Source organism: Pyrus communis, chromosome 12, assembly GCF_041283825.1.
Source record: "Pyrus communis isolate YQ-2024b chromosome 12, ASM4128382v1, whole genome shotgun sequence".
In the NCBI taxonomy this organism is placed as follows: domain Eukaryota; kingdom Viridiplantae; phylum Streptophyta; class Magnoliopsida; order Rosales; family Rosaceae; genus Pyrus; species Pyrus communis.
In genome coordinates, this window is record NC_142576.1 from 2,307,644 (window position 1) to 2,324,257 (window position 16,614).

The 16,614-nt window shown below is 37.3% G+C and overlaps 1 long non-coding RNA gene across 1 annotated transcript; it reads right to left on the reverse strand.

Moving 5' to 3' along the window:
- Positions 1–1,706: 1,706 nt before the first annotated feature.
- Positions 1,707–14,627, reverse strand: LOC148692148 (uncharacterized). Its single transcript, XR_015953860.1, has 2 exons — positions 14,342–14,627; positions 1,707–2,094 (listed from the first exon to the last, which is right to left on the reverse strand). It is a non-coding gene; the product is annotated as an uncharacterized LOC148692148 (long non-coding RNA).
- Between the last annotated feature and the right edge of the window lie 1,987 nt (positions 14,628–16,614).

Consider the following 16,614-nt stretch of genomic DNA (forward strand, 5'->3'; position numbering starts at 1 on the left):
ACAGCCATCCACCTGGCTAAAAAATAACGAGAAGGCTCCCAAATTTTTTGGAGCCTTCCAGCAAAACGGGACAATTTCTGTCATTTTACCCCTAGCCTTTGCTCATTTATATTTCATTCGTTATAGCTCCAAATCACATTCCATTTGTGCTCACATGTTTTATCAACGAGTATTATCCAAATACACGAAGAAAAGTGGAAAAATATATACACATCAAATATGTTCTTGAAAATTTTTGTTTAGTTCATTAAGGGCATTTTCATCCTTTTACTAAAAATTATGCGCCGCAAATATAAACGCGTCGAAATTAATAATACGAAAATACGTAAATTTAAATAGTGATATCCGGGGACAAGATTTCACACTTTGCATTTGAAGTTTTTCACACGCTTTGATTATGTTTGTTGGATTCTAGTTATCAGAGTTTAGCCAAGAAAATAAAAAATTGAGTTTGAGGAGGAAAACTTTAGTTTGGTGGATATATCTAGTTGCATATGCTAACCCAAGTCAATTCATGAGGTTTTTTAAAGCCACCGGTGAGATACATGTGAAATACTTGCAGGATCATCCTTAGGACCAATATACCTGCCAACCATTGATGAATTGATCGGATTAACCAACCAAAATTAGCTTGCGCACTACATGGATGGTCCTTGTAAGTAGATTACTCGTTAAGCAGTCGGAGAGGGGCTTCTTTGGCAAAAAAGGGTTTAGATTGTCAAAATTCTTGAAAATGATCAAATTCCCATATCACACAGTTCATGTTCTCTTTTAGCACATGCTGATAATACAGAAGATCAAGAGTATCTCATCTTCAATCGAATGGTCCAGAGGGCCAAAGGGTCGAAAATAACTCGAAAACCGTTTCCAATCGAAGGCTAGGTCAAATGGCTCATTGGCCCCACGGGACAAAAAGGGGCCAAAGGGTCAACAGGCTGGCCCAACCCAGCTAGCTAGCCCCGAGTTGGGCCACAAATTTGAATGCTATATTTGATTTTTTTTTATTACAATTTTTTTTTTTACAAATTTTTTTTTAAAAAAATTTAAAAATTCTATTTTTTTTCCCCTATAACTTTAAGTTGTTGTAGTTTTTAAATTTAATTTGTAGTTTTTAAATTTAAATAATAAATTATGTTTGGCCCTATAACCTTTTGGCCCTTGGTTGGAGATGATTTTTTTTTTGCACAAGGCTATGTTTGCCATATGGCCCTCTGGCTTCTCGGTTGGAGATGGTAATAAATATGACTCTGCACTGTTCATTAAAATATTAATTTCTTGGAGGGCCAGAGGGTTAAAACGAGCCATTTGGCTCTCCTTCGGTTGGAGATGGCCTAAGGTCCTTAGTTTTGAGGTTGGATCGTAACTAACTGGGTTTTATCAATAATATTCAAACCCAGTTAGTTACAAAGCACCAAAAAATTTGAGATTGTGTGGTTTCGAAAATTGAGATCCCCTTCTTTATGAAGGTGTGAACCCTTTTTTCAAATATGAAATTTTCTGATGACGGTGAAAATTTTGAAATAGGTCCCTCTCCCCTTTTCATACACGAAAAGTTCAAAAACAAAAAACTCAAAAGGAGAGAAGGGTAGCAAACGATTGATAGAGAGATGGCGAGGAAGGGGATATGGAGGAGAGAGACGGTAGGAAAAAAGGCGGAAGGTTTCACACGAGAATTTATTTTAATTTATCACTGTACAGAATCGGTGTAACATAGATTATTTAAATTGATAGTTTAACCTATCATGTTTACAATTATAGAAGAGGAGAGACATAATTTATCAAATATTATTCATCTCTAGGGCTTACAGTTTTATTGAACTAGGGCAACAAAATCAGCTCTTATTTTATTTTTCAGCGGGATAAGATGGTTTATTCAAGACGCATAAACACTTGAAGACAATACATGTCTGAAATTTCAGTTCATGGCCAGAATTGAAGAAATCGGGATCAGCGGCCCAGCCTCGGATCTGGTGCAAAAACACTGCCTATTCAAGCATTGGCAAGTTTTGCAAATGCCGCACCAATCGAAGCAGTCTTGATTTGATTTGCAATAAGGATCCCCTATGTTCCTTGCTTCAGCACATAGCTCCAGACCTGCATGCCAAACAATTAATTATAATTTGATTCAATTTAACCAATATAATGTACGCCTTCCCATATAAATAATGAGAGGATCATGAGATATAATATCTTACCGGACGCCATAACCATGAACACAACCAATAATGCCAGTTTTGACGAAGACTTGTCCATATCTTTTGAGTTAGAAAATTAGCAGGAATGTATAAGATGTGGTTATGTTTACTGCTGCACTGAATTACTTGGAAGAATCCTTGAAATAATATTACATTATATAGGTTAAGAATAGCTAAAAATGTTCAGAAATTTAAGTCCATTAATTGGTAGGTGGTCAAGCGCTAGATTCCCTAAAATTTTAACAAGAAAGAGAAGGTAAGAATCGGATACCTACAGATCAGAAACATGTAATTTTTTTCCTCTTTTGCGAAAGGAATTAGCTAAAAATAGTACGAAATCTAGATGCGTTGTGATTTGATTATGTCTAAGGATTAAATTCCTTCCAAATCGTAATAGAAAAAAGGGTTCTTTAGAAAAAGGCCATTGAAACTCTTATTTTCCAAGCAAAAACTCACATAATATTAAACTTCCAAATAAAACCCAAATTTCAAATAGAGTACCATGTAGACAAATATGTAACCAATTATCATCACATATTTACAACTTATGCCACAAAACTCTAGTTATGTCAATAAATATTATTACCCACCCTAATTATGATTAGCAATTAACCCCATATGAAAATTTTACCTTTCTTGTATGATAAATATTAGGAATATATATATATATATATATATATATATATATATATATAAATTTAGCTATGTTCATAAACAATTTATGGGCACATTTTTCGTTTGGAAAGAAAAATCCTTTGTACAATCAGTTATTTTGCATCAAATAATAATATTGTTTTATAAAACAACAAAAAACCAATTAATATTCTTTTATGTTGTAGGTAAATTATTTTACCTAGATTATTACATACATTAGGCATTTTTTCTTTGTTATCATATATGCTTGTTAAAAATAATTTATCTATATTTATATTTAAAATATAAGTAAATTAATTTTGAATCAAATAGTATTTATTTTGTAGGTAAATTAAAATAGTAGTTCCATTATTTTGGGAAAGTTAAACAGTGCATAAATAATTTCGTAAAAATTAAACCAAGACAAATTATCTCCATTAAAATAAAACAGTACATATTCGACAAAAACAAAAATAAATAAATAAATAAATAAAATAAAATAGTAGATACATTATTTTCTTATAAGATTAAACAATAGGTAAATTATATTGTAGGTACATTATGTTTGTAATATAAAAAAAGAATTGAAATTCATAAACAAAAAGCAATAGATATATTAATTTTTAATCAAATTTCCTTTATTTGTTGGTGAATTATTTTCATGCATTATTATATATATTGGGCATATTTTATGTAACATCCCATCCCGAAACTAACGAAACGTACGTGAGAATTTACAATTTTACCCCCTAGTTCGTTACTTTACGTGTAGTTTGGTGTTGTGTGGTGTTGTAAGACCACACACACACTCATACACCTCGTCTCACTCCCCCGGGATTCCCTCATTCCCTGTCTCTTTTCTCTCTCTCTCTCTCACTCTCCCCGAGTTCTTCTTCTTCTTCCTTCTGCAAACACACAGACACACATACAAACATACTCAAACCTTCACCAATCAAGAAACCAAGACCACCCTCGTGTTCGTGGAGCTGAGAGGAGTCCAGTGGTGCCATTTTCAGGTAAGGATATAGTTGTTTTCACGTCGATATCACCACGGCCGAATTTGAACACTGTTCATGCAAACCTAATCTAGCTTGTTTTAGGAGATTCTAAGCTTGTAGTTGTGTTTGTGAGGTTCCCAGGAGCTTGGGAGTAGTTCGTTGGACGAGTTTTGACGTCGGGAAGGCTAAGTTCAAAGTTGGCCGACTTTTGAAGTTGTGGACAGGTATGATCTAGCAATTTTTAGCCCTTGAAACTAGTCTATCGTGATTCTACTAGTCCTAAGCTTCATTTTGGCTTTTGAATCGTGAAAAATGGTTGAAAAACGAAGGAGAAAACTAAGTTTGAATTTTTCCCAGTTTTCCGGCGCCGGAGTCTCGCCGGAGAAGGAAGGGGAATATTCCGTTAAGTTTAACGGAATATTCCTAACGGCAGTGACGGCGTTAGTTAACGGTGACAGTTAAGTTTAACGGAATATTCCGTCAGGTTAACGGAATATTCCTGACGGCGTCAGTTGACACCGTCAGTGTGCAGTGCACGTGGCCGCGCGTGGGGGCGCGTGGGTCCGTGCCTAGGACGGCGCGTGGGGGCGCGTGCGTGGTCCAAAAATTATTTTAAAAATATGGGTGTGATCCTAAGGTTGTGTAGATCACATTGGTATATTCATTTGTCCATTTTGAGTAATGTATGAGAAGTTATTACGAGAAGTTGCTTAGGTGCTTTTAAATTAACGTTTTCGTAGCTTTTTCGCGTATAGGTGATTCGTTTTCCGAAGACGAGCGTTCATACTCGAGGCAGGGGGGCTACGACCCTTCTAATTATCAGTGAGTGGGCTTTTGTTTTCCGTATATACCTATATACATATTAATTCCCAGAAATAGATTAAAAAGAGTAATTGTTTTATGTCATACATTTTATTATTATTACTTATGCATCATCACATGCATTAGTAGCGGCATACATTTATATATGTGTATTGGTGCTGTGGACGCACAGGTAAGTGCCAGGTAAACGGTGTTCACGTTGTTATGCATTCCTGTTTATTATGCAATAGTAGTTTGAGATGCTTAGAGAGCTCATAATCTGCACCCCCGGTGTTAGTGCTCCCGCCCGAGGCCAGGGCACAGCCTTCACGTGTATGTTCACCAGCACCGCATGCTCGCCTTGGATCCAAGATAGGTGCAAGCCTGTCGTACAGACCACATTAGGTGGTTCCGACTTGTAGGTGACCCGCGATTTATCGCCCAGCTTCACGTGATCGTAACACTAGAGCATACATATATACATTACACCCAGCCTGTCGTACAGACCACGTTAGGTGGTTCCGACTCGTGTGCAGATTCAGTTATTGAGTTGAGAGTGGAGCTCTAGATGCAGCCGTACAGGTCACGTTAGGTGACTCCCGGCTGCTAGATTATATGTTATTGATGTGATTTACGCTTGAGTATTTATATTTGATTATGAGATTCTGAATGGCATATTATGGAGCATGAATGGCATATCATGGAGCATGATTGACATATCTATACATACGTATATATGTTCATTTTCTGGGAAGTATACAGGTTTTACGGCGAGGGGTTAGAATGTATTTTGCTAAAGAGTTTTCAAAGAACTTTGTTTTTGCCCACTCACGCTTTTGTTTTTGCGCCCCTCCAGGTTCTAGTGGTCTAGCAAGTTCGGTGGTTTATCCCAGAGGGCGTCCCGGCATTTCTGACAGACACTCACCATTGTAGGGTCACCTTCGGGTGTAAATACGTCGTATCTTTTCCTTTTGGACTGTTGTATACTTGCTCTGAATTGTGTCTCACATTCACTAGTACTTTGTATGCTAGTTAGTTTTTAATTATTAGTACTTTTATATTACTATCTTAATCGCTTCCGCACGCGCACATGGCTACGTCACCTTCGTGTGACGGCCAGCATGCCCTGATCTCGGTCGGGGTGTGTCATTTTACTACTAATATATGTGTAGAAAAATTTACCTATATTATCATATAAAATATAGATAAATTTATTTTGAATCAAATAACATTTTTTATTCTATAATTAATTTAATTTTTTTTTTTTGAGTTGAAATGATAGTGACTTTATTAATGTCAAGAAGACGACATACAATAATGCAAGAGTTGAAATGATAGCGACTTCATTAATACATTTCTTTTCATTAATTTCTCCCTTCAAATATGCATAGAATTAAATGTCTACATCAAAACGGTAATTAGGGGTATTTTAGGTATCTGAAAAATGAAAAATGTGTAAAGGCAAACAAAATTAATGAATTTACTTATGTGGAGCCTAGTCATTGGGTTTTATTCAGATAAAAAGACTATGTTGGGTTTTATGTAAAGAAACTTGAGTTTCAGGGGCTAAAGTCATATTTTCAGTAGAAAAAATGAAATAGTAAATTGAATACATATATAGAAAAATGGATATTTTCTCTTTTGGTAAGTAACAGAAAAAATGCATATGTTTTTTTCAACAAATGATTTCTAACTGATGCTGCATTCAGGGTTATTGGACACACTTGATCGGAATGTCGGGTAAACATTAAAGGTTCGGCCGGAAGTCTGTTGAGTTTGGTGTTCTAGTCTTGTTCTTTGATAACAAGATACACCTTCAATTTTATGATGGAGAGAAGCACGGCAGGTGGGTAAAACATCCACTCCCTACTCTCTTCCCTGCCCTTCCGTTCTTTCTGCATACTAATAACTGTTCGAATGATTTCAGGAACGTTTTTCTTCTACGCAGCCATTGCCGGTTTAACTGTTCTGTTCGTAGCAAAGCTAGTGCCAGAGGCCAAGGGGAGAACCCTAGAAGAAATACAAGCATCAATTGCCCATTTTGTTTAATGTGTGTAGAATTTCTAGTCATTTGAGCTCAATCTGCCATTTTGCCGATAATGTCGATCATGTAATGATATCAGATACTCGAATAAAAATATGGCTCGTTACGAAAAGCACCGTTGGTTAATACAACTAGACACCTTTTTCTCTTCAAAACTATCCAAAAAATTCCTTTGGTATGACAACAGAAAATCGAAAATCTATATATAAAGTGCTCCTCTTCATCAGCCTTGCACTGCAAGTGATCTAAAAATACTTGCAAGCTCAGATCATCGGTGAAAATAATATCTGAACCGTCAGTGTGTGTTGAATTCTGGGTAACAGATGGATTCAACTTTGCAAGAAGAAACCTCGATTGGCTGCCATGTGTTGATTATTGGCTCAAACAAGTAGTCTAAAACCAACAAATAATGTTGGCTACTTTTGTGGTCAAAATTGATGGTTGGCATGCTACATGTGGGAAATAAAATGGATGCTCTTATGCCTAATTTGTGGTCAAAGAATGGATGCACTTATGCCTAATTCTTTTGACTTGATGAGAGACATTTGGCCTATAAAATGAGGTGTAGGCATAACTCAAACATCAAGGAAACCAAGGAAGAAAGGAAGAAAGAAAAATAGCAAGAAGCCATTTGGCATAGAGAAGAATTTTCTCAAATTGTCTTGCTTTGTATTTTTGGTTTTCTCTTCCTATTGTAAGTGTGAGAGTTTGGGTTATTCGGGTCTTTGGGAAATTGAGTGATAAACACTATTGTATGTTCTCATTGATTATAGTGGAATACTCCGTCGTCTCCAAACTGGATGTAGGCATTGCCGAACCAGTATAAATCTTGGTGTTCTTGTTGGTATTGTTCCATTTATCTTTTGTCAGTTATTGTGGTTTATTTTTCACTCACACTTGGTTGACACTTCCGCACAACAAGTGGTATCAGAGCCTAGTGTTTCGACTAGGCGTTCTTGTGGGAGTGAAAAATTTGCTGGTGCTACAGTCTCGTGAATAGTGTCGAGTAGATGGCTGGAGATAAAGATGAATCTGTGAAGGGGAAGGAGTCGGCATCGTCTTCGTCGGCATCTACATCCAATAGACATCAAATTGCTACTACAAGGTTAGAGGTTGATAAATTCAATGGCTCTAATAATTTTGGTATGTGGCAATGTGAAGTTATGGATGTGTTGTATCAACAAGAGTTGGATATGGTTCTGGAAGATAAACCGGAAGATATTGATGACAAGCAGTGGACACGAATTAATCTTCATGCTTGTGCTGCTATTCGATCGTTCCTTGATAAAGAGTTGAAATACCCGTATATGAAGGAAACTTCTGCTAAGGAGTTATGGACAAAATTGGAGGAGAAGTATATGACCAAGAGCGCAGAAAATCGGCTCTTCTTGAAGAAGCGACTCTTCCGATTTCAGTATAGTCCAGGTATTTCTATGCATGAACACCTCAATGATTATAATAAAATACTTGCTGATTTAGCAAACCTTGATGTGAAAATTCCTGACAAGGATAAGGCACTATGTTTGTTAAATTCATTGCCTTGATTATGATCATTTGACAACTACTTTATTGTATGGAAAAACCGAGGTGAAACTTGATGAGGTGTCTGCGGCATTGGTGATTCATGAGTGTCGAAAGAAGGAACTAAAGACTCACAATTCACAAACCGAGGCACTTGTTGCAAGGGGTCGAATAGTGGAAAGAAAATATGTGAAGCGGGGAAAATCTCGTTCAAAGTCACGAGGGAAGTTTCCTGCTAAAGATGAATGTGCCTTTTGTCGCCAAAAGGGTCATTGGAAGAAAGACTGCCCCAAATTGAAGAACAAAGAGAAGGAGAAAGCGGGTTCTGAAGCAAATATTGCAAAATCTGGAGATGATGATTTCGAGTTTGCTTTGGCTAGTTCATCTGCTGATGGTCACTCCAAGGAGTGGATTTTGGATTCAGGTTGCACCTATCATATGTGTCCCATTCGAGAATGGTTTTCTAGCTTCGAGGAGCTGGATGGTGGAGTTGTTTTGATGGGTAATGATAATGCCTGCAAAACACAAGGGATAAGCAAAATCTGTCTGAAGATGCATGATGGAACAGTCAGAGAATTAAGTGATGTTCGGTATGTACCGGATATAAAGAAAAACCTTATCTCTCTGGGAGCTTTGGAATCCAAGGGTCTTAAGATCACCATGAAGAGTGGAGTTCTTAAAGCTGTGTACGGGGCACTGGTGGTGATGAAAGGTACAAGACGAAATAACTTGTATTTCTTGAAGGGGAGTACAATTATTGGTGAAGCAGCTGTCACCGAAGCTGTTGACGCAGATAGCACAGACACCACGAGGTTATGGCATATGCGTCTAGGGCATGCTGGTGAAAAAGCGTTGCAAGGATTGGTAAAGCAAGGCTTATTGAAAGGTGCAAAGGCATGCAAATTGGAATTCTGTGAGCATTGTGTGTTGGGTAAGCAAACTAGAGTAAAATTTGGCACTGCTATTCACCACACTAAAGGCATTCTTGATTATGTTCACACTGATGTTTGGGGACCTTCCAAGAATGCATCTTGGGGAGGTAGCCATTATTTTGTCTCCTTTGTTGATGACTTCTCTAGAAGAATATGGGTGTACACCATGAAGCGTAAAGATGAAGTCTTGAAAATATTCCTGAAGTGGAAAAAGATGATTGAAACGCAAAGCGGTCGAAAGATCAAGACTCTCAGATCAGACAATGGAGGTGAATATAAGTTTGATCCTTTCTTGAAAGTTTGTCAAGATGAGGGTATTGTGAGGCACTTCACGGTTAGGGAGACACTGCAGCAGAATGGGGTGGAGGAGCGCATGAACCGTACTTTGCTTGAGAAAGTTCGGTGTATGTTGTCTAATGCTGGATTAGGCAAGGCATTTTGGGCTGAGGCAATTACTTATGCAAGCCATCTCATTAATCGATTGCCAGCTGCTGCGAATGAGGGCAAAACGCCCATGGAGGTATGGTCTGGTAAACCTTGTACTGATTACAAGTTTTTACATATATTTGGTTGTCCTGCTTACTATCATGTCAGAGAAAGCAAATTGGATCCAAGAGCAAAGACAACTCTATTTATGGGCTTTAGCACTGGCGTGAAGGGATACCGACTCTGGTGTCCAGATGAGAAGAAATTTGTTGTAAGCAGAGATGTGACCTTTGATGAGGCTGTTATGGTTAATCAGAACAAGCATGAAGGTGAAACTGAAACGACCAAGACCATGAGTAGCTCAAAGCAGGTGGAGTTATTGAAAACTCCAATTGTTCCAGTAAGGTCTGATAGTCCTACAGTTAATCATGATGATGAGGACGAGGATGATGAAGAGGAGGCACCTACCCAAGAGCCTCCACAGCAACAAGACTATATTGCAACCAGAAGATCGAGAAGGGAAATTCGAAAGCCTGCTCGATTTACTGATATTGTGGCATATGCACTTCCCGTTATTGAAGATGATATTCCATCCACCTACAAAGAAGCTGTCATGAGCTCATAATACGAGTTGTGGAAGAAATCTATGGATGAGGAAATGAAATCTCTTCATAAAAATAAGACATGGAAGCTGGTTCAGTTACCAAAGGGGAAGAAAGAAATTGGTTGTAAATGGGTGTATGCCAAAAAGATGGAATCTTTGGGAAAAGACAATGTAAGATTCAAAGCCAGATTGGTAGCTAAAGGCTATACTCAGAAAGAAGGCATTGACTACAATGAGGTATTTTCTCCTGTAATAAAACATTCTTCTATTCGTATTCTGTTGGCTTTGGTTGTGCAGTTTGATCTTGAGTTGGCCCAACTTGATGTCAAGACTGCGTTCTTACATGGTGATTTGGAGGAAGAGATTTATATGTCTCAGCCAGAAGGTTTTAAGGTTGCTGGAAAGGAAAATTGGGTTTGCAAATTGGAAAAATCATTGTATGGCTTGAAGCAGTCTCCAAGACAATGGTACAAGCGATTTGATAGATTTATGATCGGGCAAAAGTACACAAGAAGTCACTATGACCATTGTGTATACTTTCGCAAACTACAAGATGGAACCTTCATTTATCTACTTTTATATGTTGATGATATGCTTATAGCATGTAAGAGCAAAGTGGAGATTGAAAGGTTGAAGACTCAACTGAGTAATGAATTTGAGATGAAGGACTTGGGAGAAGCTCGGAAGATACTAGGTATGGAAATTGAAAGAGATAGACCGAAGGGCAAGATTAGTTTGTGTCAAAAGCAGTATTTGAAGAAGGTACTACAACGTTTCAGGATGAATGAAAATTCAAAACCGGTTAGTACACCTCTTGCCCCTCATTTCAAACTTAGTGCTTCTATGTCTCCTAAAACTGTTGAAGATAGTCAGTACATGACTCAAATTCCTTATGCAAATGTTGTTGGTAGTTTGATGTATGCTATGGTGTGTACTAGGCCTGATATTTCACAAGCTGTTAGTATTGTTAGTAGATATATGCATAATCCAGGAAAAGGGCATTGGGAAGCTGTGAAATGGATTCTACGGTATATTCTGGGTACTGTGGATGTTGGTTTATTGTTCCAGCAGGATAAAATTACTGGTCAATGTGTTGTTGGATATGTGGATTCTGATTACGCAGGTGATTTGGACAAGCGTAGATCCACTACAGGTTTTGTATTCACTATTGCTGGAGGTCCAGTAAGTTGGAGGTCGACTCTGCAATCTACAATTGCTCTGTCAACTACTGAGGCAGAATACATGGCTGTAACAGAAGCTATAAAGGAAGCCATCTGGCTTCAAGGGTTGCTTGATGACTTAGGGGTTCAACAAGACCATGTGGATGTTCATTGCGACAGTCAGAGTGCTATTCATTTAGCAAAGAATCAAGTTTATCATGCACGTACGAAACACATTGACGTGAAGTTCCATTTTGCTCGTGAGATTATTGACGAGGGAGATATTCTTCTTCAGAAGATTGGGACCGCTGACAATCCTGCGGATATGTTAACAAAGCCAGTTTCGTTGCTCAAGTTTAAGCTCTGCTTAGACTTGATTGGTATTTGTAAAATTTGTTGATTGCCCCATGGGGGAGTGGGAGACGACTATTGGGAGTACTACTTAGAGGGTTTGCGCCAAGGTGGAGATTGTTGATTATTGGCTCAAACAAGTAGTCTAAAACCAACAAATAATGTTGGCTACTTTTGTGGTCAAAATTGATGGTTGGCATGCTACATGTGGGAAATAAAATGGATGCTCTTATGCCTAATTTGTGGTCAAAGAATGGATGCACTTATGCCTAATTCTTTTGACTTGATGAGAGGCCTTTGGCCTATAAAAGGAGGTGTAGGCATAACTCAAACATCAAGGAAACCAAGGAAGAAAGGAAGAAAGAAAAATAGCAAGAAGCCATTTGGCATAGAGAAGAATTTTCTCAAATTGTCTTGCTTTGTATTTTTGGTTTTCTCTTCCTATTGTAAGTGTGAGAGTTTGGGTTATTCGGGTCTTTGGGAAATTGAGTGATAAACACTATTGTATGTTCTCATTGATTATAGTGGAATACTCCGTCGTCTCCAAACTGGATGTAGGCATTGCCGAACCAGTATAAATCTTGGTGTTCTTGTTGGTATTGTTCCATTTATCTTTTGTCAGTTATTGTGGTTTATTTTTCACTCACACTTGGTTGACGCTTCCGCACAACACCATGCTGGTCACATCTAATAAACTTCGGTGGAGGAACCCGGTCAGCCATCAACTGCTCTGCATCGATTTCCAGGGCTTCCAGCAGCTTCCTTAAATTCTCATGGTTTGGGTCCTTGTCATACCAAGCTTCCTCCACTGAGAAACTTTGGATCCGTAATGAATAACCACGTGAAAATACGAGTCAAAGAGCAAGATAATCTGGAGAGATGAAGCGAACACTAGGAGGAGAAAGCTGTCTCATCAAGACTACTGTTGAAGACATCAATAAACTGAGACCTCGTCAAGTAATACATGAACTTAGTGATGCAAGAGAGCCACGGAGTCTCGAGGAGACAGGGATAGATAATATGGGAATCACTCAACCGGGCAACGGAGTTTGTTCAACGTCGCTAATCGTTGGATACTCAGCAAAACAACTTTCATGTTATCTCACTCTCTTAATGTTATAAAAAGTTTGGCTTTCCTGCCCTCCAGTGGGGTGACAGATGCTGCATCAGTCACCCTATATCGTCTAATAAGTTCACTGAAGCTTTAATTTTAGCTTCCCAAAAATTCATTTAGTCAGCATAGGCTGGTCAAGTGCATGACAGCGTTCTCAGCTTTTTGCCATTATCAACTTAGAACATCTGCTTTTTTACTTTTGTGGTGTCTCTCTAATTCAATGGGGCCTTGTGATGTAACGTCTCCTTAGGCATCTAATGATGCATGCTCTGCTGAATTTTGCATTGTTTGGGATTATGATTTGTTAGTTGTTCTCAATTATACAGTTTTCCGTTTTGTTTCTCTTTATTCATCTCACAGGAAAGACTAAGAGGGGGAGTTGAGCATTTTCCTGAGATCATTTATAGTCTTACTTGTTGGATGGAGTTGAGCATTTTCCCGAGATTATTTATAGTCTTTTGTTGGATACATGTATTATCTAAGAACTCTCATTTTGATTATATGGTCAATGACAATGTGCTTTTAAAACGGAAGCTTGTTGGATGCTTATTGCATACAGGTATTATCCAAGAACATTCATTTTGATTGTAACTTGTAACTTTGTAAGTAAGCTTGATGGATACTTGTTGCCTTGTTGGATACATGTATCATCCAAAAACACTCAGATTGATTACATGGTTAATGTGTTTTCAAATTGTAAGCTTGTTCGATACATGTACTTTATGTAATCTCTACTTATTTACACGATATACAATAAATTTACCTAAATCCTGCCTGCCGCCCGACTAGCGCCTAGCGCTTTTTAGAACATTGCATATACCATAGCAAAGACATAAAAGCAATTCAAATATATTCAAAAATTAAGAACTTTCGTTGAGATCAATACTTCAACATATATTTCTATAAACAGGTTTACAAACATAATCAAGTATTTTAGGATCACTCCAAAGGACACAATACTGATAATTCATGTTTTGAAACAAACTTTAGTCTTTTAAATTCTAGGATTTTCAGGTATTGTCTGAGTCAAACTATATTTTCCTAGTCTATAAAAGTCTAGGACTCACTCTAGAGAATGCTACGAGTGATTTGCGGAGCTCTACTGGAGGGATGTAAGTAGTTTTAATCATTTCTTATATTTATGTGCTACCAGATCTCCTACCATCACCCTTTTTCAGCCAGCCAAAACACAAGAAAGTACACATCTAAAGAATTCCCAGTGCAAGTAAGAGAACACCTCTCTCAAGTAGGAGAACACGCAACGTAATGGTTACAGACTTCCAACATTTGAACAAAAACAAAAAACAAAAAGATAACACTTAGTCAGGGGACTAAGAAAAATTATAAAAACATATATTAACCACCAAGACCAAAATTTTGACTCCAAAGAGTAAAGATGAATCAAGACTGGAACAGAAAACTCACTGCTAGTATAACTCGCCCTGAAGCAGAGAACAATTCACCAGCAATAGGATCTTTAGCGAAAGAAAATCAGAATCTGGGGAACAATTAAAGAAAAAAAAAAACCAAAAACAATTAAAGAAATATAGAGAAACAAGTACCTTGTTGTCAACTGAAAGAACTGAGAAAAAATCGAACTTCTCTTTCCCCAATTTGATCTTGTTATGTCAGAGAGATAAAGAGAGTTAGTGAACGAGAATCAAAGGGTGGGAGAATGGCTGAGGGAGGGAGACGAAGGAGAGGTGGTAGTCGCCGTCGCTGGCAACCACCAAGTAGCTGGTCATCGAAGTTAGGGTGAAGGAGTAGACGAAAGGGTGCTGAAGACTGGGAAGAAATGAGAATAAATGGATAGGTTTTGTTATTTGGGGGTTTTGATAATTGCATCTATATTTTTTATTTTTAATTCAATATTATATGTGAGGAATGACCAGGTGGCCTTCTCTCTTCTTATGTGATGAATTTAACATTGTGTCACTTATTAAAATTTCGTTTGGCGTTAAACTTTCCCGCCCACTTTTTTGTGGCGAATCCAAAAGTATAAGTGACACAAAATATTTTGGTGTCCTGTAATAATCTTAAAGTGGCGATTTTTAAAAAAGCGCCACTTGTTTTACTTATATGTGATGAATTTTCATAAGCCACAAAAAATTCGGTGACTTAATCCATGTTTTCTTGTAGTAATAATTAGCCTTATGTTTTAATATATACAAATCTACCCTTTCTTTTGGCCAGTCAATATGAATCAAAGGCCTATATAGTCTAGGGCAAAATCTAATTTTAAGTTATGATCTTAATTTTTTGTTCGAATCTAATTTTTTTTTTTTTTTTTCATCCAAGCTTATAAACAAGTTTTATTCTTATGGTAGAATCATTTCAGTACTAAGTTTTTTTCATACAAAATGTAAAGCTCCACCATTCTTGTTTGATTAGAATTTTTTCCATGCAAATAGAAAAAACAAAACACTTGATTTTTCTTCATTAGTTATATTTCAAAGGCTAATTTCTTTCCATGATTTAAAGGCCTCTCCTAATTTGGTTTTCTGGCTCCGCCACTGCATTTATTTATCTACAATCGTCATACCAATCAAACTCCACGTACTGAGCTAGATATATATTAAACTTGTATAGAGTAGGACTACCAAATTCAGCTACCTAACTGTCAACGTCACTGTACGTACACATGATTCACATGAAACGGATAGGTGAAGTTTGAACCAAAGGCATGGTTAGTAATAAAATCTTTGAGAGAAATCTTTAAGGAATAAAAAATTCGTCAATCATAACCAAGGAATAATGAAGAATTAAAAATAAAAATATAGCTGTTTTTATGAATACCTGCATTTCTCATTCTTCTGCAAAACATTTTTTTTTTCTCCACGTATTAATACAGAGAATGGTGTGACAGAAAGGGGCTTTTGCTGGTTTGAGTATTAATACAAAGGAAGGAAACTCTAGTGGACAAGGTAGTGAGTCCAAATACAAGAAAGCTTGGAAGGGAAAGGATAAAAAGTGGAATAATAAGCCTACTTAGCAAGTAAAGCAAAACAATGGAAATGCTACCAAAACCAAGTGCAAAATTTATAATAAAGTGCACTATGTATATGTTGGTTTAAGGGGAAACCCAAGTGTTTCAAATGTAATGGATTTGGTCACCTGGCAAATGCTTGCAATCCAAGAAGAAATCAGTTGGCTAACTTATTTGTCTAATATGCTTGCAATGTCGCTACTGTTGAAAAGAAAATTGATATATGGTACATAAATAGTGGTTTCAGTAACCATATGACAGTTCACGAATCTATGCTTATCAACACTGATAGAAACTTCAATGACAGAATAAAAATGGGAAACAGGCAGCTAGTGAAAGCAATTGGCAAGGTAACAATTGTGATTAAAACAAGAAGAGGCAAAAAGTTCATTAAGGAGGTGATATGTTGGTACTTGGCCTTGATGAAAACCAGCGAAGTGTTGGTCAAATGATCATCATTATTTTCTGTTGTTTGGGGGACAAAATGGTTGAAGTGTTTGATGATACAAGTCACCAGAACTCGTTCACAAGGGTCGGGATGACCGAAAATCGAAGCTTTCCACTACTGATGTAGTATCACAATTCTATAGGGTGAAAACTGAAGTTACAGACTACACCAAACTTTGGCATTAAAGATATGGGCACCTGAACTACTAAAGTTTAAATGATCCGCAAAAATTAAGCATGGTCAGTGGCTTGCCAAAATTGAAGAACTCAGAGAAGGTATGTTAAGGGTGTAAAATTGGCAAGCATCACAGAGAAGCATTTAAGAGTGGAACGTCTTGGAGAGCATCAGAACCTCTTGAACTCATAAACACAGATGTGTGTGGTCCAATGCAGACTGCAACT